Below are 25,884 nucleotides of genomic sequence, written 5' to 3' on the forward strand. Positions count from 1 at the left end.
CTCTGCTGGATCGTGCTGCGGAATAGTGGCCTAAGGGTCCGTGTTCATCATGCTGTGAACAGAGAAACACCACCTGGCACAGCCCCGCTAGCCGCAGGAAGGCGCATCGTGCGGGATGTGGGAGACCTGCTCTCTACCAGAAAAAAGCTCTTCCCTCCCAGTAGGCTTCCACTTTCAGCACCTTTTATTTCTTCTGATAGCATGAAAACAGCCCTAAATCCAACTGGAACTTGGACCAAAGTGTTTACCAGACTTGGTTTGCTTTAAAAAGAGTAGAATGCGTAGTATTTAATATTGTAGTTTTCCATAAAATTTGCATAAGCATAGTGTGTGCCCTAAGGCTCCTTACCAAGGATTCTGTGCATTATCATCATACATATATTAACAGTGTGTTTGAACTCTGTAGCAAATTTTAATTTTTCTTTGTCAATATCAATGTTTCCATTGCATACGCAGGGTGGAATGAGCTCAGTGTTTTCATTATATTTTTCAATTAACTTTTCTTCCCCTCATCAATGCTGTTGTGGATTAATTCATTCTCTCCACTTTTCTTCAAGAAAAAAAAAAAAAAATCATTATCTGATATGAAATATTTCAGTTCCTTGGAAGAAAACCGGCTGCGAAAGGGAGAGCTCAATCCAGGTAGCAGTATGCCACCAGGCTAAAGGCTTGACCATTTTAGTAGAGGCCAGATGATTCTGTGGCTTGAGAAAACTGTAGAAATACCCCAAATCTGGCCTTTGTGGGGCTATTTAGAAGGGAGGGTGGTCCAAAGGAAACACTCTGTGGGCTGGGAGCTTCCTTCCCTCTCCAGGGCAGCACAGACATTAGTCCTGTTACTGTAGCACTTCAGAGGAAGGTCCACGTCTCCTGGTGTACTGCCACAGGTCCATAAGCACAAGGAGGTAAGAACCATATTGTTCATTATTGGAGGAGTGTAATGGAGGGTGTTTTGCTGCTGTTGGTGTTGCACAAGTCTCCTGCCCAGAGAAGGAAACTCCTTGGAACTCCCCTTCGGAGTCAGGGATGGCTTCAGTGATGCCCCTGAAAGTGTCTCAGGCTCAGACGTCTGTCCACCCTGGGGCCCAGTGATCCAGTTATTGGTATCTGGAGCAGGAGCAAGAGATACTTCAGCTCATACCCAAAGGGCGTCCCAGACAAGTCATTTTCCTTTGCTCTTTGTAGAGTAGAGTAACCTTTGGGGAGCTTACCCAAGAGCAAGCTGGTTTGGTTGGGTTTTGCTGTCTCTAGGTTCAGATGGATCGAGCTCAGTTGTCCCACGGGAGGACACCCTCTTCGTATCTGCTGCCATGAGTACCTCCTGGAGAAAGCTCAGTTTTCTGGTCACAGCCATTTATGTCAGCTGGGATTGGAACATCTGGGTTTGGGTACTACACAAGCACCAAACAGAGAGTCCCAGACTGTTTAAAGCTCATCAAGAACAATGACAAACAAAGAGGCAAGGAAGCAAGAGATGGATGTTCAGGGAGTTTCTGGAATGGACAAATAGGGAGTGGAGACCCCCAACTCCCTCCATCCCTCTTTTCTCCTTGTAAGTCCCAGCTGGTATGTCCCCAGGCTGCCATTAAGGTTTCTAGTCCAGATGGTTGTTCAAATTGTGCCTCCGTTTCACTCCATGCCTCTACCTTGGTGAAATCGGCCATGGAGTCAAGACCTGCTCATTTGGAGGGTATTTTTTTGCCTTCACAGGCACTTATTTATTTAAGGTTACCATTGCCAAGCCCGCCCTGTAGGATATCAGTGCTCAGGATGCCTAGTATGGGTACATGAGGAACCAGTTACTCTATGGTTTTCAGGGCTATGTGCAGCACACGTTTAACCCAATCTTTGAAGCACAGCATCTCTGCAGCTTATGGGTAATGCACAACCTTCTCTTGAACATCTGCATTCCTCCCTCCTTCTGCAGTCCTTTGAGACTTGGCTTGAAAGCAAATTGCAGCAAATTGGCGTCCACCTTGCTATACAAGACATGTTAATTTTTATGTGCTGGCATGATGCAAAGAGGAGCAATATTTCGGTCTTTTTATTTTTTTTTTCAGGTCGGGGGGGGCGGGGGGGGGTGGATGAAGATTTGTGTTTTTCATTTGTGGAACTGTCTTCCTGACAGGGGTCTGCATCTTTCAAAGGAATTATTTTGCTGTACACCAACAGTGGACTGTTTGTGTAGAGTTTTCAGGAAAAAATCTGTAGATGAAATAAGCAGCCATTTAATTTATCCTTCACAGTTGTTTCATGTAAATGAAGAAATGGAAGTCTTTGTGAGCCATCAAAGCTGTGAAGTAAATGCACGATTAGCTGCATGAAAGTGCTGAAACCCATTAACACTCATTTTAGAATAATAATGTACTTCAAGTCTATTTGTTGAAATATAAATACAATTATGTGGAAAGAAATTAATGCACAGTATGAAGTTTCTTTAAGATCTCATAAAATTTTCTGCAGCACAGGATTAAATTAATGAAACCATGTTTTTAGAAGGCAAACAATTAGGATATTGTATTAAAATATAGATAAAATAAAAAAAGTTATAACATCACCAACTATGAGCATCAAAGCAGATAAACATTTGTAAAAACTGATCTGAATGATGAAAGCACACAGTCTGCCTTGTCCTGGCCTTCAGTGATGTTGCCAGCAGGCAGAAGGACGTGTGGTTTTGGGGGCACAGTTGGAAGTGAACAGGCTTCTGGCAAAGGAGTAGTTCGGGTCATTAGAAGTTTGTCCAAGGCGCAGATCAGACAACCGATTCCTGCTGCTCTCAGTCTACCTTTAATACAAATTTGGCTCATGGGTGGAGTGGGCAGTGGTTTCTCATCTGTTCAAAACCATCCTTTTTTGACCTTTTCTATTCCCATCCTCCCCTGTCCCCACCATCATAGCTTCTCAGCCTGGCGTTACTGGCACTGCAGTAAAGTCACTCACGGAACTGGTGACCAGCAAACCTCCAACAGCAAATGAAGCCCGTGCCGGCGTAGGGATGGCTGTGCTGGCTTTGCCTGGAGGTCCACCTAGACTGGTGGCCTTAGGAGGTGAGTGGTTAGGGACGTAAGATTCAGGGCAAGTGTTGACTGGTCGTGCCACATGGAGTGTTATCCCACCTTCAGCCCACAGTCAGCCTGGGTGGGGACAAGGTCTCCTTTGCATTCTGGGGCATCATCCAGCCTCTGCTGAAGATATTGTGCTGCAGGGGGGATCCTGTGAGCATTGCACATACTATCAGCCCTCCTTTTCAGAGCTACCAGGAGGAGATAGTTACCAAAAAAATCCTGTCCATGCAGGGGAGAACAGGCAGGGAGAGGCCATATTAGGGAACTTGTTTTACACCATGGGAAAGTCTACTTAATTGGCATTAAAATACTTCCAACTTTCTTTTAAAGTTGGTAGCCAGAGGCAAGGCAGTTAACTGTGCTATGGAAAGATGTGTTCCTTATTTCCAATAGTGCTCATTCAGGTCTAGTATAAAATGAGAAGATGTCCTCAAAAATGGAGAAGTATTTGCCACAATCCTGAGAGTACTGAGAAAAAAAGATCTTTAAGAGTAAATATATCTGTCTTCGTTCACCTGAGCCGATATTCAAGTTACAGAAGTGGAAAAAGAAAGTAATCTCTTTGGTGACACAACTAATGGTGCTTTGGCTTTAGGAGCTCATAACCTTACAGGAAGAACCAGAGTGTTCCTCATCTCTTAGCACGCAATCAATGTTGTCTAAATCAGTAGGGATGCTTACATACTTAAATATATACATGTGCTTTTGCCCTTGTGAGTTGGCGTAGCACTGTCTGACAGTTTGCCAGCTGAGTCCGATGTCCCAAGGAAAAAGGAAATGAAGGAAAGGTTAAACAGTAAAATCACTGTATCTCTTTCCTTTCTTCCTAATGCTGGGAGAAATCATACAACGTTTAAAAACCACAGCTTTCTCAAACACTCCATCATTTAGTATTGAGACTCTCAGACATGAAGAAAAGATCAGATAGCAGGGCTGGTCTGCTAATGTTGTAATAATTTATATCTGAATTGCCACCATGAAATGTGGATATAAGAAGCTGCTTGTGATAATGACATAAGTATGGCATTTCTTTTCAATTTTTATAATGAAATACCCTAGTAATTTTAATAGGGATGTAAAATGATTTGTACGCATAAGAGGTTAATGTATTAGTCTTTTGCCTGGTTGCACTGGGTTTTAATCTGTCCTGGGACACAGGTCAAATTAATCAGAGATCTGTAAAGCTGGTATTCATTCCACCTAACTGTAGCCATCTGAAAGACGACTGACCGAAAATTTGAAGTTTAGCCTTGCAAAAGCAGATATTGTAACTCCCTCAGCAGTCACAGAGAGATGGACACTTCCAAGAAATGAAAAACCCTACACTCAAATCTGAAGTGATTGAGTCATCTTGTGGAGACACCATGGGCAGATGGGCAACTCACATCACCAGCTCAGATCAGATTCCAGGATCCAAACGACTCGAGTTGGATGAGATGAGTCCTATTCCCAGTGTAGGTTTTCATCAGGCTGAAACTTTGGTGCCTGGCCACTACTAACATGCTCCTACCTAAAATCAAGATCTGCAATTCGTTGCTTTCAGAAAACTCATTTTACCCAATTTTTTAGATGTTATGGGCGCAAATAGACTCACCTTTCCTATACACACCTTAATCTCAGACCTTGAAAGATTTCAGCTTTGAACTTCAGGTCTGTCTCCAGTAACAACCTGATGCAAATTCCAGTTTCTAGTATCTCTGCATTCCCAACTCACTCTAGACATTTTCTGGGACCTACAATGCATCATGAAAGCATGCTAAAAATTAAAGGAAACCAATACATGAATGCCTGAATTGTGATCTAGAGAAAATCGATTGCATCTTTGTAATCGGAAGGCTCCTCTTCAATAGATCAAGTGCTGTAAATGCACAGAAACCCATGAGAACAATTTAGTGAGGAGTTTTTAAAGGTTGCCAAAGGTCAGCCAGTTTGGGAAACATGTTAGCCAATGCTCTGCATCTCTGCTGGAAAAGGAGATGTTCAGGGACTGGCTGTAGTGTGCCTGACAGATGGCTGTCCCTGCACACATGCCTTCTGTTCACAGAGCTATTGATTTCAGATCAAACATGGAACCTGAAAGCTTGGTTAGCATCTCAAGGGAACAAAGTCAGGCATTTAATTAAAGGATGCCAGGCCCAGTTCAGAAGGACCTGATGTGTTCAGAGCCGCAGCACCCAGCAGACCTTCTGGAGGCTGCCCAAGAAGGCACAGCTGCGCACATCGAGAGCTCAGCGCCTACGGCAGCTGGGCCATGTATGCGGTAATATCGAGCGAGGCATCTGTAACTGTGTAAGAGCTTTGCAAATAGCTAATATACTCGGGGGATTTTCCAAGATGACTTGTTTATGGTGTATGAATCCCTGCACGCTTCTTGCTTGTTGTGCAGGAGGAGCCTTGCATTTTCTTTCTTGGGGGGCGTCAATGGGCTGTTGAGAGAGCAGCTTTATAATAACACTTGGACTGAGCTAGCCTGCATATACATCACGTAGAAAAAGGTCTCATGCTGCAAACGTGTATCTGCCCTGGCTGTCATTAGCATGCGGCAGCACTGCAATTTGCTCAGGGTTGTTCCCAGTAGCAGGTCTTAAAAGCATGACAATTTAGCAACTGCTACGCAACGATGCTATGGCAGCTGCAAGATCATCAGTATCGTTTACAAAACAACTGTTGTAACACCTCCAGAGTTCCCACCAAAGAGCTCTGCTACTTAGGGTTTATGCACATGCACCCGCTGCACGCACACGCAGAGGCACCCAGAGTAAGAGGTGTCGCAGACCCAGCAAATTGTACCTTATGATCCTCATTGTACAAAAGTGGTGCAGGTGTATGAGGTGACCCATCTAGGGTTACGCGTGGCATCTATGGCAAAGATGGCAACTCGAAAAAATTATTGCAGAGGAAAGAATTTAAATGGCACCCTTGTTAGCAAAAGCAAGGTAATAAAGGTCCTGGGATGAAGTCAAAATATAGAGGGCACCTTGAGTGTCTTCTTGTTTCTGTACTAAGGATATTTTTTGGCCGCCAAATATGCTGCTTTTACTGCTAACTTCTTCCACAGACAACCTCTGATTTGTTTGCTTAAATTGAAAACATCCTTCCCAGGCTGTGCATGTCCAAGGAAGAAGAGAAACTGCTCCCACGCGGCTTCCTCCAGACAGATTTTCGGCTGAGGAAAATGCTTCTGGGAGCAGTGAGCTGGTCCTCCCCGGGGAAAGCCGGTCTCCTGGAGAAGCAGCTGCAGCTGGTGCAGAGAGCCTGCAACAAGGTGCAGCTCATGTCTATTCTTCTGACATTTCCAGGACAGTGCATCAACTTTTCCCCCAAGGCAAAGTGGCTTCTGACACGAGTATTTGCTTAATCAGACTGCCATGCGAGGAACCAATTTTATTTGAAATCCTTTTAATTCCATTTTGTACATGCACCCTTAAGTCCTCACGCTGGTTAATGGAGAGTGTTTGGATGCCCCTTGGCAATTTGTTAACACTCTGTTAATGCCAATTACATCAGACCATAAGTGCGGAGAATAAGGGTGGTTGCTCTAGCGTGGAAAGGGGCATGGTGGGAGACCAGTTTCTGACTACATCCATGAAATGCAACAAGCTTCTCTTTGCTGAAGGGCAATATATAATGAATGCAGGGAAACCAGGTTGACTTTTAATTGCTCAGTCTGCTAACACCAACATGTGTGATGGGAAGGGTTCGGATTCATGTGCAGGCATGCTGTAAATGAGATGGAACGACACAATTGCTTAATCTCTTCACATCAAATGGCCTGGCAACCTGTGCTGTAATGAGTGATACTAATGAAGATGTAAGGGGACTGCTCTGGCTCCCACTAAATCCCCTTGAAATAATCATGGCTAAAGGAAGCTCCCATAACAGCAAAACCCAGGAAACTGAGCTGCAAGCATGAGGAAGGAATTTTCTATGACTGATTTCATCAGAAGGGCTTACTCTAATCAGATCCATCCAGAAGCAAACTCTCTGAAGGACCAAAGCAGCCCCAAGATTTGGGCCCACCAAGCTGGCGGGCTGGTAGGATTTCTACCTGAAAATACTTGGCTGTCCACAGAGTCTGTGAGCTGCCCAAGTCCAATGGGTTCTCTAATTTGAGAGAAGAAAATGTGGCGTTAGTCGACATAACGTGGTGAGCCAGAGCCCCCAGGATTAAGAGGAAACACTACAAGGGCTGCAGCGTTGCACAGGTTGCTCTGCAAAGGGCTGCTGCACTCCCACTTCTCCATGCTTTTTTCCAGTCACTTGACTCTTTAAACCACTAGTTAGATGTGAAAAAGACAGGAAACATATAAAATAGATGCAAATTCAAACAAACAAGCAGAATCACAGACTTCTGCCTCTGTTTATGATGCCAAAGCTGGCAGACCAATGGGATTTGTACTAATGACCTAATTGGGAAAATTTCCTTTGACTGTTCCAGCAAAAGCTTGATGTGCTCTCATCAGCTACTCCTTGACAGAAGATCAGGAAAAACTGAAAGCTTTAACCTGCTGTAGTCTTCTTGGCTTTTGGCTCAGCTGCGGGTGCCCACGAGAGTCAGAGATTTGGATGCAGAGCAGCGGTTAGAGCTCTCATGGCTGAAGGGCTGGTATTTCTTCCTGCGTATTACTGCCTTGTCGGTTTTTTTTCCCTGGGATCCTTTTTTTTTCTCTTGGATGAATCATCTTTTCCATATGGGTTGTGAAGGGAAACCATTTCTACCCAAATTTGTCTCGTTCTTCTCAAAACTGCGGTGAGCCTTAATTACCATGGTTACCTGCATCTCTGCACCCTGCCAGGGAGCACCAGTGAATGCAAACCAGCTGAGAATGGGGAAGTGATTCTTGTTCCTACTGGCTTATAAAAATATCTCTGCTGATTTCTTCTTCCCAAGTCTTATTTTCCCATTGATTGTTATTTCTGTTCATCCTGATGAACTCTTGGGTACTCCATTGAGCAGTACTAATACCAAATGCTCCAGAGACAGCCCGTCCAATAAACCAGAGATCCTGACCTACTCACTTTCCTCTAACAACAGAATTGATTCAAAACACATTAATCATCCGAGTTCCTTTATTCAGAGAACAGCACAGGTAGCAAGAGGTTACTGTGTACTTGTGATCAAGCAGTGCAGCTTGAATCCAAAGAACGTAACTAATTCACTGCTCCCTTTAAATATGCATAATTCAATCCTTAGAAATGATAAAAATTTGAAAGCTAATTTGGGCATTTGTAGTCTGCACATCAAAAAACCACAATGCCACAGGTATCTCCTTAAATTTTCATTATTTCTTGAAAGGACTATGGATACCTTGCTCAGCTGTGTGTTAAGCAGTTACTTATCAGTTACGCTCCCAAGCACCTTAGCTGCATATGCCTAAAATTGAGAAATTCTGGTTTTCAGGTATGTCTTTGTCTTGCTCTAACATAAGTGATGGAAGAGCCATAAACAGTGTGTAACAGAAGGAGAATCGCTAACCATACCTGAATGTCAGGGCTTGTTTATTTGAGAGCAGCTGCATTTAGAAATGGTGGGGAAGTCTAGTTGATGAGAAATAGCATTCCTGTTGATAAATACTACTTCATATAAGGATGCAGACTGGGCATTTTCAGTCAGATTTTTCCTTATAAGAGATGAGGTAAAGGAAATATTTTCTGTGACTCATTTTCTTATTTGTCATTATGAAGGAAAAATCAGCACTTCATGACTATGGGAGATGACAGCGCTGTTCAATGGAGTATGGATCTGATAATCCAAAGCCTTCCTGAGGCTGAGCCAGGATTAAATTTAAGCAAACCAGATTTACTGGTCAGATGACTAGTAAATCTACAGCTCAGATCAGGAAGCAGAGCTTATTAGCAACACTGTCCAAAGATAAGTAGACTGCTTCCAGACCTGAGGAGGTCATGTGCAGCTGGACCAATTGGTCAACACCATCACACAGTTACTTACAGCCTTTTGTTAGAGCCAGGTCTTCTGCAGATGCACCCCTGGACTTGTTATCCTGCTCTAGTCTGAGCAGAGTCAGCTCTTGTACACTTTATTTTCTGCAAGTCAGCCCTTCTGGTTGGGGGATAGGGTTGATGGAGCCAGGTCTGATGTCTGTGCCCCTGTGAGGTCCCTGTGCCTTATTCTGTTCCTGTTGCAAGTAATACAGATTTAGATATCAACAAACATACTCTCATCAGGCTCTAGGAGTACTGTAGAGCTGTGGTCTCCAACCTTTTTGGAGCTGTTGCCAACAAAGTGTCCAGGAAAAGCTGAAGGATCTGAGGGACAAGATGTGTTGGGCACCGCTCCCTTACACAGGCAGAGATTCACTGGGTATCAGGTAGAGCCTGGGCTTCATGAGCATTGGAGACCCTAACAGCTTTATAAACACAATTTTTCAATGCAAATAGGCTGACACTTTTTTAGGAGACTTTCCAGAGAAAATCAAACAAACCACAAAAGCCTCCAAAACATTGGGGGTCATCCTTCCCCAGGAACCAGTTCTATATTGTGTAATAAAAAAGCTAGACCATAACCAAGAAAAATGGTTCCTGAGTGCATTTCTGGTTGCCAAGAAATTATTACTGCAGATGCAGATGTCTCTGGTCATTCCTAAGAAAATAGATTGGACAAGTGCGAAGTGCTCCAGGGGACCAGGAGGGATTTTGCTGAACGCCATCCAGCAGAACAAATACTGTCAACCAAGTACAATTTTCTGACATGAAAGTGCAGGACACATTCATATCATTTTGTCCAAATAAGTGGATTGGTGTGCTCTTTGTGACTGTGTGACTCATGTCAAGCGTCCTCTTCTGGGCCCCATTCAACCACCGTGTTAAAGTTGGTAGCGTGGGGTGATGTGGAACTGTTGGCTTGAAACCAGCTCCACCAAATGTTGTCATGTTATTATGTTTGGGTGGTTGGGCTGTGGTACATCTGGTTGCTTCCTTGCAGACCTCTTACTGGGAGGGGTTACTGGCAACTGGGGTGGAGATGGAGCATTGATGTTCCCCAGGTACCAGCCACGGCTACTGCGACAGAAGGCTCCCCAGCCATGCCTGGTGGAGGGAGATGGACAAGGGCCAGCACAACGCCTTCTACCAAGGGATGCAGGAACCAGGGTTTCTCCTGCTGTGGATGACCTTTGCCTCACTGTCTATTTAGCTAGAGAGAGAGAGAGAGAGATGTCTGTGTTTGCTGAAGCAGTGCAAAGAAACTCTAAAGCAGCGACAGCTCAAAGCTTGAATGCATAAATCAAACATGTTTCAGCTCACACACCATTTGCTGCAAATACAATGCTGGGAATTCAATATTTGCCTTCTGGAACATGAGGTGTTTCACAGGGCCCTTCTGTGGCATGATATTATTCTTGTCCACTGACCGAATGAGTCTAAGGCTGAAGTTTCCCCTGAAAATGTTGGTGATTACTGGAGCAATTTGAAACGGTATTCATTTCATGCTCATTGTTAGAAAAGACATCTTTGCCTGTAAATGTGTTTGTTCGGTCAAGAACTGAAAGCAAACAGACAAAAGAGGGACAAGCAGTCAAGGCAATCTCTGGGAAAAAAATGAATAGCTCTTCACGGAGAAACATTCACTTACACTAGACTTAAGGCTCGACAATGGCAAGGGCGCTGTAAGGGATAACATTCAGATGAGAAAAGAGATGAATAATTTGCAGTGCACCTGGTACTCAGAGCTCAGTAGCAGCTGGAGCGTCCACAGCTCAGAAATTGCACCAGCGACCAGGGTTCACAATAGCGTGGGGAAAGCGAGCTCAAGTAGAGCACTCTGCAATTTACTATCACTTTTGCTGCCAAGGAAAATAGAAATATTGGCCTCTCCTATCTCCTTTTTTTTTTTTTTTTTGGTTTGTTTTACACGACAAATTGTTTTTAAAAGATTTCTGAAAGCATCACATCTAGCAGTACCTAGGAAAATGAATTGTGCAGCAGCATATTTTTAAATTGGAGATGAAAATAAATTGGGCTTCATGGCTATGTGTAAAGATTGTAGATGTGAATTATACCTCATTGCTTTATTTTTAAAGCTTGGAGGGAAGAGAATTACAGTATTCTTTTTACAGTTTATTGAAAGTAGAGAGACCTAACAAATGTTTTTAAAAGTTTTTTAAGGTTCCCTTTTCATTTTCTCTTGTGGAATATAGAGGCATCAAGGTGTGTGATTTTGGGTGGCGAAGAATATAAATAGAAACTGAGAGTCAGCTGGCTCGTATTTCCTTTAATTGTGGAACTGAACAAAGGAAAGCGTGGGGTCTCCAGATCCCAGCCGGCACCACCTCCAGGCAAAGCAGCTCCCGGCAGCGTTGACGCACTTGTCTACACATGGATGGGTCTAGTCCTGGAGAAGGAGGGGTGAGCAGCCAGCACACATTACCTTGGTGGTCTCAGGGCTTGAGGATCACCTCTTAACCCTACGCAGAGGTGCAAATCAGAGGAGATTTTCAAGGGAGGTTCAGAGAGTTAAATTCAGCTACCAGCCTTGTGTCCCAGACTTAGGTTGGCCCTAGGTCTCTTGCCGTCGGAAGAGTTACTGTTTCTTGATAAAGCAAATATTTTGTGATGGATCAGGTGTTCTGTCGTTCACTTGTGATAGCAACGGTGATTGGAATGGGGCTTTGTAAGTACTGGAGTGTACAGGAGGGGAACGCAGAGTGCTGCAGAGAGGAAACTTTATTTTCACTGGAAAATATAGCTACTGCAAGGTCACCTGGAGAAAACAACTCTGTCAGCTAGATGGCTGTTTCAGGAGGAGGGACTCAGTCTCTTGCTAGCACCCCCAGCCAGGATATCTCTTTATCAGCCCTGTTTTTCTTATACGTAGAGTCCCGATGCCTCAGGAGGAGCTGGGCACCGCTGACAGCCCATGTTCAGGTGCTGGCCTCGCAGTAAAAAAGCTGCGTTACGGCACAGGGTCTCCTGCAGGAAAGACAGAGATAACACATAGAGGAAGGACTGCCAAATCCACTTTTAATAAATTTTCTATATAAATAAATTATTCAGAGGAAATAGTTTCTTCAGAGTTAGAACACAACCAAGGTTTTCCCAGAGATATCACTCATCCAACTTCGGGGCTTTCAGCCAGTCTTGTACTATTGGAAATTAGGCAAAAATTTTATGCTTTTTTATTTTTTTAAAGTTGCCTCCTTCTGTATGGTTAGTCCTATAACAAACATGTAAAGATGTGATCAGCTGGGAAGCATTTGAGGGCCAGAGCCCTTGCAGACAGCATAACACAGTGGTCTGTCGGGGCTTTTGTCGCCCAAATGCTGAATTCCCAGTAACAGCAACTCCCAGGCACAACTGGGACATGTCACTGGGAGACAGTAACAGCAATAGCAGACTTAAACCTGAGCTCTTTTTCATTCAGAATACAAGTTTTCAGAATTAATACCATGTCTTATCCAAATCATTAAAATGATTGATTCTGTGAATACTCAGAAGATCACAAATACGTTCAGGATTAAAAATCATCTACATTTGTCAGTAGATGTGGCTTTGTAATTCTCCTAGACTATAATAGACATGCAAAATAGGATAAGATTGTCTAAAAGAAACTGCAGTTTCATTCCTAAATCTTCTAATTGATACATGCTATCACATATTACTACCTAAAACCCAAGAACCGAACATAAAACTAATATTGCTTTATGTATTTCAGATCAAACACAGCTTAATATCTGATCTTAGAAGTTGTCTAATTTGCTATCATAAATCCATAATGTTCAACAGAACATTAGGGAAAGAAATTACTAGGCTTCCCAATTTTTCTTCCTGGGGTTTTTTTTCCTGTCTTTTTGTTATTACTACAACATTTTCTTTTTTTTTTTTTTTTTTTTTTTTTTTAATATTTTTTTTTACTCGATGCTGGGCATAAAAAAGGAATATCTAATATTCCTTTTATTTCAGATATAATTTGGTAAGTAAACATTTTCACAAAAATAAAACAGAACAGGCTATCTACTACCTACAGAAGTTATTTAAAGTGCTTTTGCCTACTTCAGTGACATTGTTTCTATTGTTACAATGCTCATCTGTGGACTATCTAAAATATTTGATCCCTCAAGCAAGACCTGATCTCCCTCAAAAGACTTCAGTGACCTTAAAAGTATGATAAATGAAAGGCACCATAATCAGCCATGAGGAGATTTAAAGATTTTCTCTTGATGTGTAACTGGAATGAAGATGGAGATGTTGGAGAACATGGTTTTTACTATGGCTTCTCTAAACCATGGTAGAATAAACCAGCGATATCAGAAGTCTCTACTGTCAAAACTTATCAGGGTAGTTTTTTAAAAAAATCTAATATCTGGACTATTAACGTGTGATGCTATTTAAAGGGCCTGTTTTCTTGAGCACAGGAAAACTTATCCTACTTGCAAAAAGTTACATGTTAAAATTAAGGGAGAACTTACAATTTATGTCCCATTTTATCATTCTCTGTGAAGCTGTATATTACTTAATTACTTACTCGCTGTTGCATCTACATCCAACACAACTCTGCAGAGGCTGCTTCCTCCAAACGGCATCTGGAAGCTTCATTTAAAAAAGGAACACAGCAATTGCAAAGATGTCTCCTGCTTTTCAAATACAGCTTCCTTGTTCTCTAGTCTCTAATTTGACATGTCAAGAGACAATATTCAGACTCAGGCCAGACAAATGATTATATTCCATTTCATCACCATCAAATTCGGGATGCAGATGGTTTATATCCTTAGACCAGGGACTAAAATAATTGGCTTGGCTTCCTTATTTCTCCAGTCTTGAATAGTAGGTGAATGGTCATGTTTTAGACACAGGAGACCACGAAAAGAAGACACGATTATATATAGTTAATCTGTTTTCTATAAAATATATAACATATTGAGAATGTCTAAATTTCTACTGGGTTTTGCTTGAGAATAACTGCTGAGCATTAACGATCTTGAGCTGGGACCAAAAAATGTCCCTCAAAACTCACAACTTAACTACTTTGCCCAAATTCTTTCTCTTTTCCTAAGCATTTCATGTCCTTGTCTATATAATGACCATTACTAACAATAGAGTTGTTTATGCTGACTTATGAAGTATTTGAAATTATACGTATTCAAGCTACTTGAAATCCAGCATTCGGTAGATGTTACCCCCCCTCAATCAGTGCGGGTAAGGTAGGGTGGGGTATCCCTACGTTCATCCACTTTTTCTAATGAAGAAAGAAAATGGTGATATTGTCTAGAGGGTTAACCCTGAAAACAAAATGAGGCAAATTTCAGCTGAATCTCTCCCTCTCACCATTAATTTATTTTGAGATAGGAAAGTTCTGATGAAGTGTTACAATAGGAGGGAAGTTACATACGAATCTTTAATTAGAAGCTTCTTTCCATGCTAAATGATACTCCTGCAAGAATTTATGGGACTAATTGGTGCTGCTCTACTCCTTCTTCTAAAAAAGGATCAGGGATGAGCTGACACGAGAGGGAAGTTACCCTTTCAGCATGTCAGATGGGTGGGCGGTGGGACGGCAAAGGAAAAAAGCAGTTAGGGAGTTGAGAAGAGGAGAAGGAGCTGTGGAGGTGGAGGAGAAAACGATCGTGAGAGGTGGTCTGAAAGGCTGACAGGCAGAAGTTGGGGCTGACACTGAAAATAATTTGTTCAGGTTGCTCCTGGGTGAATAGCTTTAGAAATTTCGGTGTTTTTTTTTTTTTTTCTGGCACTCCCAGAAAGAAAAATTTTTTAAAACATTTATACTTATGCACTTTTATTGATAATGTCAGCCAACCAAAGTTCAGTGGGAATCTGTTAATGTGAATTCAGTAAATAGCTTGTAGAGGGGAAAGAAATCACGATTCACAATGTCTTGCCTGAGGATTTTCAGAGGTTCGCCTGCATGGTAACAACAATGAGAATAGATTATGAAATATCAAAACAGCAAGGCAGTGAAATGAAGCTTTTCCTCAACCCTTTCTGCACACCATTTACAGGATGAAAATGTAGAGGTTAAGTACCCAAAGCATGAAGGCACCTTAAAACCAGAGGCTAACTTTAACTTCATTATTAAATATTGACTATCCAACAGAATGTTCTTTGCAAACACACTTTTTATTCCAGCCATCACTTGCTAAATGTACTCAATACATTGAAACGGTTCTATCAGAGAGATGAGAAATACTTGACACATAGTTCAGCATCAGACTGTAACTCCCTGGGCCAAACAAAAAGGTATTCGTTCTGGTAATGTTCTGCAGAGTAACAAAAATACAGGAGCGCTAAAGGCCACATTATTGCCAAATCAGCACTTTGTTTAAAATTATCCTTTGGTGGGTTTTTTCCATTCTTCTGTTTTAACCTTACGGATCAGTCATTTCCTTCCTCTGAAGTTGTTTTGACCTCCCACCTTTCAGGAATGTATTTTTGCAGGGGATTTGTAGGATGCAAGCCACGTGGAGATGAACAAGTTGTGTGATGTTGATTGGCTCCAAGTAAGTCTGGCATTACTGTCACCCAAAATGTTTTAAAGAAATTTAGCTTTATGCCTGACTCTCACGGCAACATTAATTGTACCGAGGATCATTTCCAGGCCCTGACGCCAGCTGACATGGAAAGGGACATATCTTAACCATCTTAACCCCCTTGAGTCATCTTAACCCCCAAGACAGGGTAGCTGCAGGCTATGATGGGAAATGTTCCCTGGCCCATTCAATCTTCTAATCACAAATTCTTTGGGAAATACCTACAGGCTCATTAGGAAATACCAACTGCGATTGGCTGGATCCGTGCCAGGGAGAGCATATCAGTTATGAGCACAGTCAAACTTCGTGCTCCTCACCATTCCTTCTCTCCCAGATTTTGGGAATGTACTATTTCTAGACCTTACAAAGCTTTGAGTTTGTCTCCTCAGTGTTTTCCAAAGGTGCTGCTAGTATCTGCTTGTACACGTGCCTTCATCTGGGGAAAATACGTGCTTCCTTCACTCCCTTGGCCAGCTCCTGTAGGACTTGAATTTATGACGTTAAGTCTCCCTGTAACCCCCCTGGGTAGCCTCCCAAATAATTTTTCCATGGAGTAGCACATTTAAAGTTCAAAATGGTAGCTGTTTTATAACAAACCTTTATTAGCCTTCAGAAGCACTTAAAGCACTCTCTGCTGGTTGCTTTTCTTTTAGACACTCTTCTTTGACCCTTCATAAAGCATTTCACTGGACTTCTTCCTTTCTACTTCTCTTCTGTTTCTCAGCAGCATCCATAGTGAAAATCCTGGCTTTCAGTTATCAAAGAAAAAGGAAATCTATAACATTTCTTAGTGCTACTAAGAATCTGCAGCATGAACTCTCCCTTCAGCTTTTTATCGCAGGCTTTCATTTTGTTTAAACCTATCAGTGATAGACTTACTCTTCTAAATCTAAAAGATCTTATTACAAGAGGATCAAGGCGATGCCAACAAAGCAGCCTTGTTTGCGCGCAACCTTATTGCACCCATTCTGTGCTGACGTACTCTATATGAGACTGTGGTAGATGTGGGTTTTTTCCTGCGGAAGGAAGTCATTAAAGGACTCATGTGGAAATACCAATCTCTTCATCATACTAATAATTCAAGACAAGGGGTGAACATTGATATCTTTTCCAGACATCTGAGAGAATAGTTTAGCCTTCTAACTAATATCAGAAAAATACGCACGTTTTCAACTTCTTTATTTTTCAGAGATTATTAACTGAAGAAAGTGTTAAGTTAAAGCATTCCCTAAAACTATGCAATTTACCATAGAGTAACTGTTTGGAAAGTGCAGATGAAAAATGTAACTGGGGAAATCTAAAATTTGACAGGTCCAGTAGTTAAGAGTATAAGAACAAACAAATATTATAGAATGAACTTTTAAATGTGTCTAAGGCTGGGTCTACACAGCAGTGTAGCAACTAAAGAGCAAATATCAAAGCAGCTAGTCGAGGTACTATTTGGTATTTGGGATAGCTTGATCCACCCTGGAAAAGAAATGTTATTTCTATGACTATAGGGTAGGCAAGTCCTGAATGACTTAGAAACCAAAGCCCTGGTGCAACAGAATGGCATTTCCCTTTCCAAGCAATGAGGATACTCTGAAGGGTAATTTGTGCTTCCAATACATCCCTACTTTTCATGTTGGTCTTTATCAGACTTGAGACCATCAGATGGTCTAATAAAAACCATTATTTTTTCCTACCAACAGAGCATCATTGAAAAATTCTCATTTTTCAAAATATATGTATTTCAAAGCATCAGCCCTAGCATCTCTACAGTCAGCCTAGCACTTCTGACACTGCTCCTACTTGTATTTCTATAGTCTGAATCTGTTCTGGGATCAGTTGGGCTTCCATCATTTGAGAGTATTCAGCTTTGGTGTCGCAGTTTTCCGAGAATACCTAAGTGGCTTAGATGCTTTCACCCTTTTGACTATGATTTTTGCAATGTTGTGCCTGTCCTTCATTTCAACTGGAACGCTGAGTTGCAGTGATTGGATTTCGCTCCAACTGTCCCCAGTTAAAGCTTTGCCTTTCACCTTATTCTACCATAGTAGAATATCTAGTCAGATACATTGCCAGCTATATTTTAGTAAACAAACAAACACGTAGTTATACTGAAAATTAGGCAATGGTCAGGAATTTCATAGGTATAATTAGGCTTTGCCCCTGCAACATAAAAAATCTTGATTGAAAATAATCGTCAGCTATTTTCTGTAACTGGTACAAATCACACACAGATATAATTACAGATTCTTCTACTTACAGTTATATCTGACAAAAGGAAATTTAGAGCTCTCCTTCTTAGCATCTGAGAAATTTCACCAAGCAGAACCAAGCTATGGTATATGCAGCATTTCAGCTAACCAGTTCCTGCAGGTATATTATTTCGGAAAAAAAATATAAAATAGAATAGATGGTATAAACATGTTTTCCTGGTCTTTGATTCATTAAACTTTTTCAACATAACACACACCAAAGGCCTGGGGAGGTGGGGGGGAAAGCCAGAGTAAAACCTTTCTGTAGGTTTTTTTTTTTCCCTGCAGGATAAAGAACCTTTTGAAATGCACTAAAAGTTACAGAACTGAATATTGTGATATGAAATATCTACCTTTTTACATTTTTTTCATTCAAATCTTGTAGTCTTATTGCCACTAATTTGGATTAAAGTGGACATTTTGCATAAATAATTCTCCTTTAATTTTTGTTGGAAGTTTCAATTAATAATGAAAACTCAGCACATACATAGTTGATCTAAAATGAGAGAGGATTTCAACTAAAGAGGTAGCCAATTTTGTTCCTTTTCTAAAACAAAATAAAGGTAATCTTTTTATATTTTCAGGATGTTGAAATATGTAAAATATTAATCTACTTTTCTTAAAACTTCATTCTAAAATTGAAAAAATCAGGTATTATACAGAAGGTCAAAATGCATTTTTTAAAAAAATTTATACTTGTAAGTATGTTTTCAGCAAACGAAACAACCAACATTAAACAAAACTCCTCATGCTTGCTCCTGAATAATGTAATCCTCTGCTCCATTTTAAATGATCTTTTCACTGGCAAGATGAGCTGAGATAAAAGCATGACCTGAAAATGAAGGCATCAGTAGTGCAACTACTGTAATTATAAACCTTAGTGAGCATTTAAAATTTTTTATACAGGTATGATGACTTGGAAGTTTGCAGTTTAAAGGACAATTCAAAAGTAAATACATTTATAATTAGAAAGATTTTTTTTAGTTCACCTCAACCACACAGAACCTACTTAAAAGCAGTCTTAAAAAAAAGAAAAAAGAGGAGAGAGAGACCCAAGATGACACCGATAAAGTTTAAAAGCTTGCAGCATTTGTGAAGTGTGTACAACTGGATAATTGTTGGGGGAAAGTAACTCTTTTGCTGCAGTTTGGTAGATTACTTTATTGTAATTAAAATATTCTGTTGCCAGCCTCTCTAGCATGAATTTTCATTATAATACAAAATTGTACTTGAAATTAATTACCGTATGTCTCAACTCATCAGAAACTGACTTTTCTGACACTTGGAATGTCAATTCTAATGACAACATTGCTGAAAGCAGGCATTATCCTTCCCCAGGTTTCCTCCCTTGCCACTCAGAAACTGCTATAGTGAAATGACGTGGACCACTGATGCAACTCAGTGTCTTGTTTATTCAAAAACACCACGAAAAAGTCCTTGCCTCCCATGACAGTGAAGACCCATGGTGGTAGAATTACTGGTTTTGCAAACACCAGCTCCCAGTGACTCAACCAATACTCTCTCCAGTGCATTGTGTTTCCAGGCTTGGTGTAAATTCCTCCAAAAGTAGAGCCTGTGAATGGCCACCTGAGCTCTTCCAACAATTGCAACCTTCCTAAGAAATTAATTAGCAGTCACAACTCACCAGCAATAACGTGAGCACACTCAGTTTTTGCAACTTGGCTGCCAGCTGAATAATGTAACTCCTTAAAAACCACAGAACCTTAAGAAAACAAAAGAAAAAAATAAAAATTGCAAAGCTCCTTACAAAACGGAGCCTTAATGTATGATTTTCAGCTCCCAGAGTGAGTAATGGACCCTCCTGGAAATCTAGACGTGGCCTCAGGCACAGCCCAAGGAAGCAGTAGATGCAACTTGTCCATGCTGACTACTCCAGGATCCACTTCTGACTCTTGGATTCTTCAGTACCTTTGTATCTAATAATTTAATCTGCTTTACACCAGTGGCAGCTTCCAGTGCTGTTGACTCTGCAGTCTTGGACAGCGGAGCTAAGGCTCCTCATACCATCGGTAAGCACATATTTTCGTTGACTCATGGAAGTATTGGCTGGAGAAGTCTTCTGATGGTCCATCTTGCCTGAAGTGAGCCTATCACTTATTTAGGGCCTACAGTACCCTTGTAATGAAAAGGTTTTTAATGTGCTGATTCGTCAGCTTGTCCTTCAAGATTATGAGTCCTAGCATCCTTCCCTTTTTGGTAGCCACCCATTGGCTGCTTTCCGGTTTCTCAACATCTTTGAGCTGGGGTGCCCAGAATTGCGCTTCTGTCCCCGTGAGGGCAAGCACGTCCATTTTCTAAGTAGTCTCTCATCTGTCACTTCATAGGGTTACTTCAAGGCACAGAGCACTTCAGCCTCTTAGCTATCATCTCTTGGTAGGTTATCTCCCCTGTGCTAGTATAAGACTCAGCGGTGCACGCTGGAGTATTTAATGAAAAATAAGCCATCCAGATTAAATTATTTTTTTGTTTTGTTTTTAATTTCAGTGACTGCAAATGGCATTCAGTTCCAGAAAAAGAAGTAGTCAAGTAGTCACTGGGTCCTAAACATTTAGGGTAAAATAACTGTTCAGTAGCTTCTGGTATTTGTGTGGGCACCTGAAGGGTGGCATTTTCTAAAGGTGCTTCTGAGCAGCTTACCCATTTATCTTCTGCAGCCCTTGCTCACGATGCCAAGGTTGAGCCAGATGCATGTTGATTTTTAGCTAGAGTTTATTTAAGGCAAAGTGGGAGGAAAAGAAATTAATTATTGGGTCACTGCTGAGCTGTTCTTTGGTTTTGGCTTTGCGCTGGCGTTTTCTCTCTCAGATGACTTTTTGAATTATTTTATTAATGGAAATGTGGGCAGATGGACTTGAAAACGTAACTCTTCACTGACTCAAATGAGAATCTGAAGTAATTAAATATTTTATAGCTTCCTTAAAGCTTTATTCTGCTCTCTTTCAACCACCATAAACCAGCTCTCTATCTCAGTAGCTGACCTGCCCTTTTCATCCGTCTGGATACTGCCCAGTGCTGCCATTTCACACCTCCCCACACTCTCATACACGTTCCACAGCTTAAACACCACCTTGCAAATGCGTGCTCTCATTTCCCCCTGCCCACACTCAGTGGTGGTTGCTCACATGCAATTTCTTGCATTTCTTGCTGGCCGCTGGCCATCACGTGCCCAGGCCTCGTGCCAGGAGATGTGGGGTTGGTACCATGGATGAACGGTCTAGGCACGTACACGTTGAGGTGCAACGAGGGCGATGCAAAGCCCAGAGCCTGTCCCTGCTATCTCTGAAATCGATGGGAGCTTGGCCACGGACTTCAGTGAACGTGGCAAAAGGCTCTGGTAGAAAAAGATTGGTCACCTTGGCCATTGCCTCTCTCCTCTCGCCCCTGCTCTTTACTACCTTCACTGCTCCACACTCTGGCCTCGAAGGTGCTCCAGCAGAACCAGCCATTGCTCCCCAAGTATCACTTTTGGGGAAGATCCCTGGGGGTGTCTCCTGGGCGTGATCTCACCTGCATTGCTCAGCTTGCAGCTGGTGCAAGGAGTGATGCTCTGCTCGAGGGCTGCTCTGGATCAGGGTAGCCACCCCAGCTCCAGCTGCTCCAGCTCAGGTGTAGGAGCGGTGGCAATCTCTGGCTATTAAGAAGAAGAAATAATTGTAGCAGTCTGATGTCCTCACTCACAAAGACAAATGCAGGAGCTTTCAGGACTGTTTCCATCAGACCATGATGTTTTGTTGAAGCCAGACTGTTTCATGGAGACTTATTGATTTCTGTGACATTTCTGATGGGAAGTCCAGACTGACTTCTTATCCATCTGATGACCGTAACTCTGTCTTATAAAGTCAACAGAAGTGCCTTTTTTCTTTTTTTTTTTCTTTTTTTTTTTTCAATTGGAAGGGACCTACAACGATCATATAGTCCAACTGCCTGACGACTTCAGGGCTGATCGAAAGTTAAAATGTATTATTAAGTGCATTGCTAAGCCAGATGCAGCTTGAGCTGGAGCCCTGTCGTGGTTTAACCCCAGCCAGCAGCTAAGCACCACGCAGCTGCTCACTCCCCCCCCCCCCCCCAATGGGATGGGGGAGAAAATCAGGAAAAGAAGTAAAACTCATGGGTTGAGTTAAGAACAGTTTAATAGAACAGAAAGGAAGAAACTAATAATGATAATAATAACAATAATAAATTGAAATAACAATAATAAAAGGGTAGGAATATACAAGTGATGCACAATGCAATTGCTTACCACTCGCTGACTGATGCCCAGTTAGTCCCCATGCAACGATCCCCCCTGGGCTAACCCCCCCAAGTTTCTATACTGGGCATGACATCACATGGTATGCAATATCCCTTTGGCTAGTTGGGGTCAGCTGTCCTGGCTGTGTCCCCTCCCAACTCCTTGTGTCCCTCCAGCCTTCTTGCTGGCTGGGCAGGAGAAGCTGAAAAATCCTTGACTTGGTATAAACACTACTTAACAACAACTGAAACCATCAGTGTGTTATCAACATTCTTCTCATACTGAACCCAAAACATAACACTGTACTGGCTACTGGGAAGAAAATTAACTCTATCCCAGCTGAAACCAGGACAGGCCCTAACTCAAAGGGAGCAGGAGTGGAAAGACAGGAGAGCAATTACTACTGGGTGACTTGGAGGCTTTCCCCCCAAGTCACCCAGTAAGGGTACTGGTGTGAGGGTATTGGTGCATGTGTATGGATGAGGTAAAGAGAAGAAAAGCAGAATCTGACCCTTTGTGCGCATTTCTATCCAATGTTGAACATGATGAAATTTTGAAACCTCAAAACGTGACGAAATGAAAATGCCGCCTAGCGTTAACTGATACGTTAGATCATGCCTGAGGGTACAGAGAAGGGAACTGCAGCCACAAGATAAGCTGCAGCTGCCAGATCACTGAGTAACATCCACATTGGACTATGGTTGCATACAAAAGAAGCAGCTGAAGTACCAGCAGATGGCACTCGGGAATATGCAGCAGTGTCCGTTATGGGGGGGTGAATGACATTTTTCTGCAGCATGTTTTGACCAGGTGCTTCGGCTCCATGCTCTGCACCGCACCGAGGGAATCACTGCTCCGCTGCTGGGGCAGCCGGTCCCCTGCTGCTGCAGCAAGGGAGCAAACCTGGCTCTGTGTGCTCCTTCAGGAAATATCCTGCTTCCTTGCTGCCCCATCGTTAAATGACACCCTAATTGCAAGTTGCCTTCTCTTCCCTCGCATCGTCCACCCCCGCAGTCCCATGGCAGCCCTCCGACACGGGGGAACCGGGGAGCTCGTGCCCTGGCCGTGCTGCCTCAGTGGTAGTGGTGCTGCCTCAGTGGTACTGGTGCTGCTTCCAGCCCCCCACCTGTGGGTGCCTAGGCGGTAGGGTTTTGGGTGATGCTAGCTATAGATCCTTCATCACACGGCACTGACCCTTGCTTTGCACCTGATCTCAGCAAGGTTCAGATTTACGACCCAGTGCAGACAAAGAAAGAAGTCAAATCTAAGTCTATATTTTGTTGTACTGGGAGAGCTGCAGGCTGGGACCAACTGATCAGGTTCTCATGCCCTTTTTCAAGATGCTGGGAGAGGGAATGTAGTCAAGGATGTGGCCTCTGATCCAAGGCTGGACCAGTTTGCTCCAGGAAGCAAAGACCACTGTAGTCTTCTGTGCCTTGAGTATACGATGGCATAGCACGTGGCAAAAAAAGAGGAGGAACATCCAGCTCACAAGCAGCGGTGGTGGTGAAAAGGTTTTTTCAGGCTGTGCATTAATGCAAGTGATCAAAGCTCCTGATATTGTTCAACAAAATCAGAATCCTACCAACACCTCAAAAAAGTTTTCACATTGCTTGGTGTTGAGAGATTCTCGCATGTATCAGCCCATTCCGAACGATTGCTGTTTAGGGTTTGAAATGCTGTGAGAAGAGAGGACAGGTATTACTCTGGCAACCCTGCCAGTCAGGATTGTGTTATCAGATACATGGTCAATAGAAAAGTGTGGCAGTAGGAAGTAAATCCATAGTGTCACTATGTGAAACGGGAAAGTTGAAAGGATCCATGTAACATGTAACATAAGTAAAAGCCAGTTTCCCAGAGATTGGTGTCTTGTAGTTCATTGCAGTCCCTGATGAAAACTGGTGGCTGTGATAGAAACTAGGGCACTTTCTGAAGTGCTTCAAGTGTGTGATGGCAGTGGGACACCCCCACACAGGGGTGCTGCTCACATTCTGGACCCTCTGGGTGGGTGCTAAATCTACTGTTTTCTGAACTTTAATTCTGCTGGCTGCCCAGCGAGGTTGGCACATAACTTCCATCATAAAGATTCATTTCACTCTCCAGTTCTTCTTACATTAGCATTACTGTTTTAGAGATTTTCCTAAGTTTCTTAAATCCAAGGCATGCACATAAATGCACAATTCCTTCGCCGTCCATCTCTGACGTCTGAAAAATTGAAACGGCTCATTTCATTTAGTCAAAATGATAGATATCCCTAGCAGATGATGATCTGTCAAGCGAGGGTGTCTGGCAGCGAACAATGAAGTGCAACAGAGGGGCCCTTTCTGAGAGGTCCTCTCTGAGACTAAACATTGTAAAATGAACAAATAGAAAAGAGCACTTCTTCCTATACATGATCCTCAAGACGATGCAGTTTGCCAAAATATTTCTCAAAGAGTCCAAAATGGTGATTGCATTTGTGGATGAAACTATTCCAAGTCAAACACAAATGAGGTGAAATGTTTTTCAGAGAAATTATGGAGTTGTTCATTTTTAAGACTACATGTAAAGAGTCAAGCCCTCAGCTGTCAGAACTTGAGTTGGCTTAAGCAGAACTGTGCTGATATCTGACTGCTGAAGTTGTTTTGTTATATGGTATAGTCAACCATTGTATCTGATCATATTTTCAAGGCGCAGTAAATTGTGCATGTTAAAATAAATTACAGTGTTAACGATAATGGTAATAGCAATAATAATAATAATAATAATAATAATAATGGGATGCCTTGACTGGATCCATTCTTGACTTCCCCCTCCCCCCCCCCAAAAAAAAAGAAAATGAGAGTTTTTAAATAAACATAATTTGTCCTCCAGATCTCTTAGAAAAGGGCACATGGGTTTCTAAGTTCTGCTGCAGACAGGTTTGTAACTCCAAGCAGGCGGTATGCTAGATCTGGTCCATGGTAGGCTGAGTGCTGTGAAAGCCATTTGGTTCAAGCGGATGGGTCCTGGTTGCAATATATTACATTATTGGTTATAAAGATTTTTCTACAAAGATCCAGGTCTGTCTCTCTGAGGCTTTAGAGCTATTGCTTTCTTTTCCATAACCTCAGCCCCCTGCTCTGTTCCTCTTCACTTGGCATGCAAACCAGCTCTCCTTAGCTTTCATTGCTCTCCCCGCCTGTCTTTCCTGCCGAGTTCAACCCCATTATTTTTGTCCCCTCTGCTATGCCTGTTTCTGTCATCTCTGCCCCCTCCTCTCTCTATTTCTCAAGTCTTTCATCATGATCTCAGCAGGTAATGCCTCTCCTATTGACTTCAATGGGCAGTAGATGTACCCTTCCTCCTGCAAAGCCTCTTGTCATGATAGGGCCACAATTATAGTTTTTTTGCAAAACTGCCACTTATGCAAAGGACAAACTGGTATTTCAGATGACCCATTTTTATGAATAAACATTAAACCCAGAAAATAAAAATTGATTCAAAACTGTCTTGTTGCACCAGTTGTAGGAAAAATCTGATATGCTGAGGTATCTGTTAATACTGCATAATTGCAATCCTCTTCCATTAAAAGTCATTGATTAAATGTCTAAATAAAAGCTGCGCAAATATATATGGTGTTTAAATATAGTGAAGGGTTGGGATTTTGATGAACTTATTAATATGAGTCTTATTTGTGAACAGTTACAATGGCTTTGCTGATGAAAACCAGGTTTACTCTTTTGCTTTGCTCTGTAGTTTCCTCGGGGAAAAAAGATCAAAATTATCTTTCCTTTTGTATGTTTTTTCGTATTTCAAGTGGTTTGGATGGATACCTAATTTGCTTTCAGTATCACACGTTCTCT

Source organism: Accipiter gentilis, chromosome 25 (assembly GCF_929443795.1).
Source record: "Accipiter gentilis chromosome 25, bAccGen1.1, whole genome shotgun sequence".
NCBI lineage: Eukaryota > Metazoa > Chordata > Aves > Accipitriformes > Accipitridae > Astur > Astur gentilis.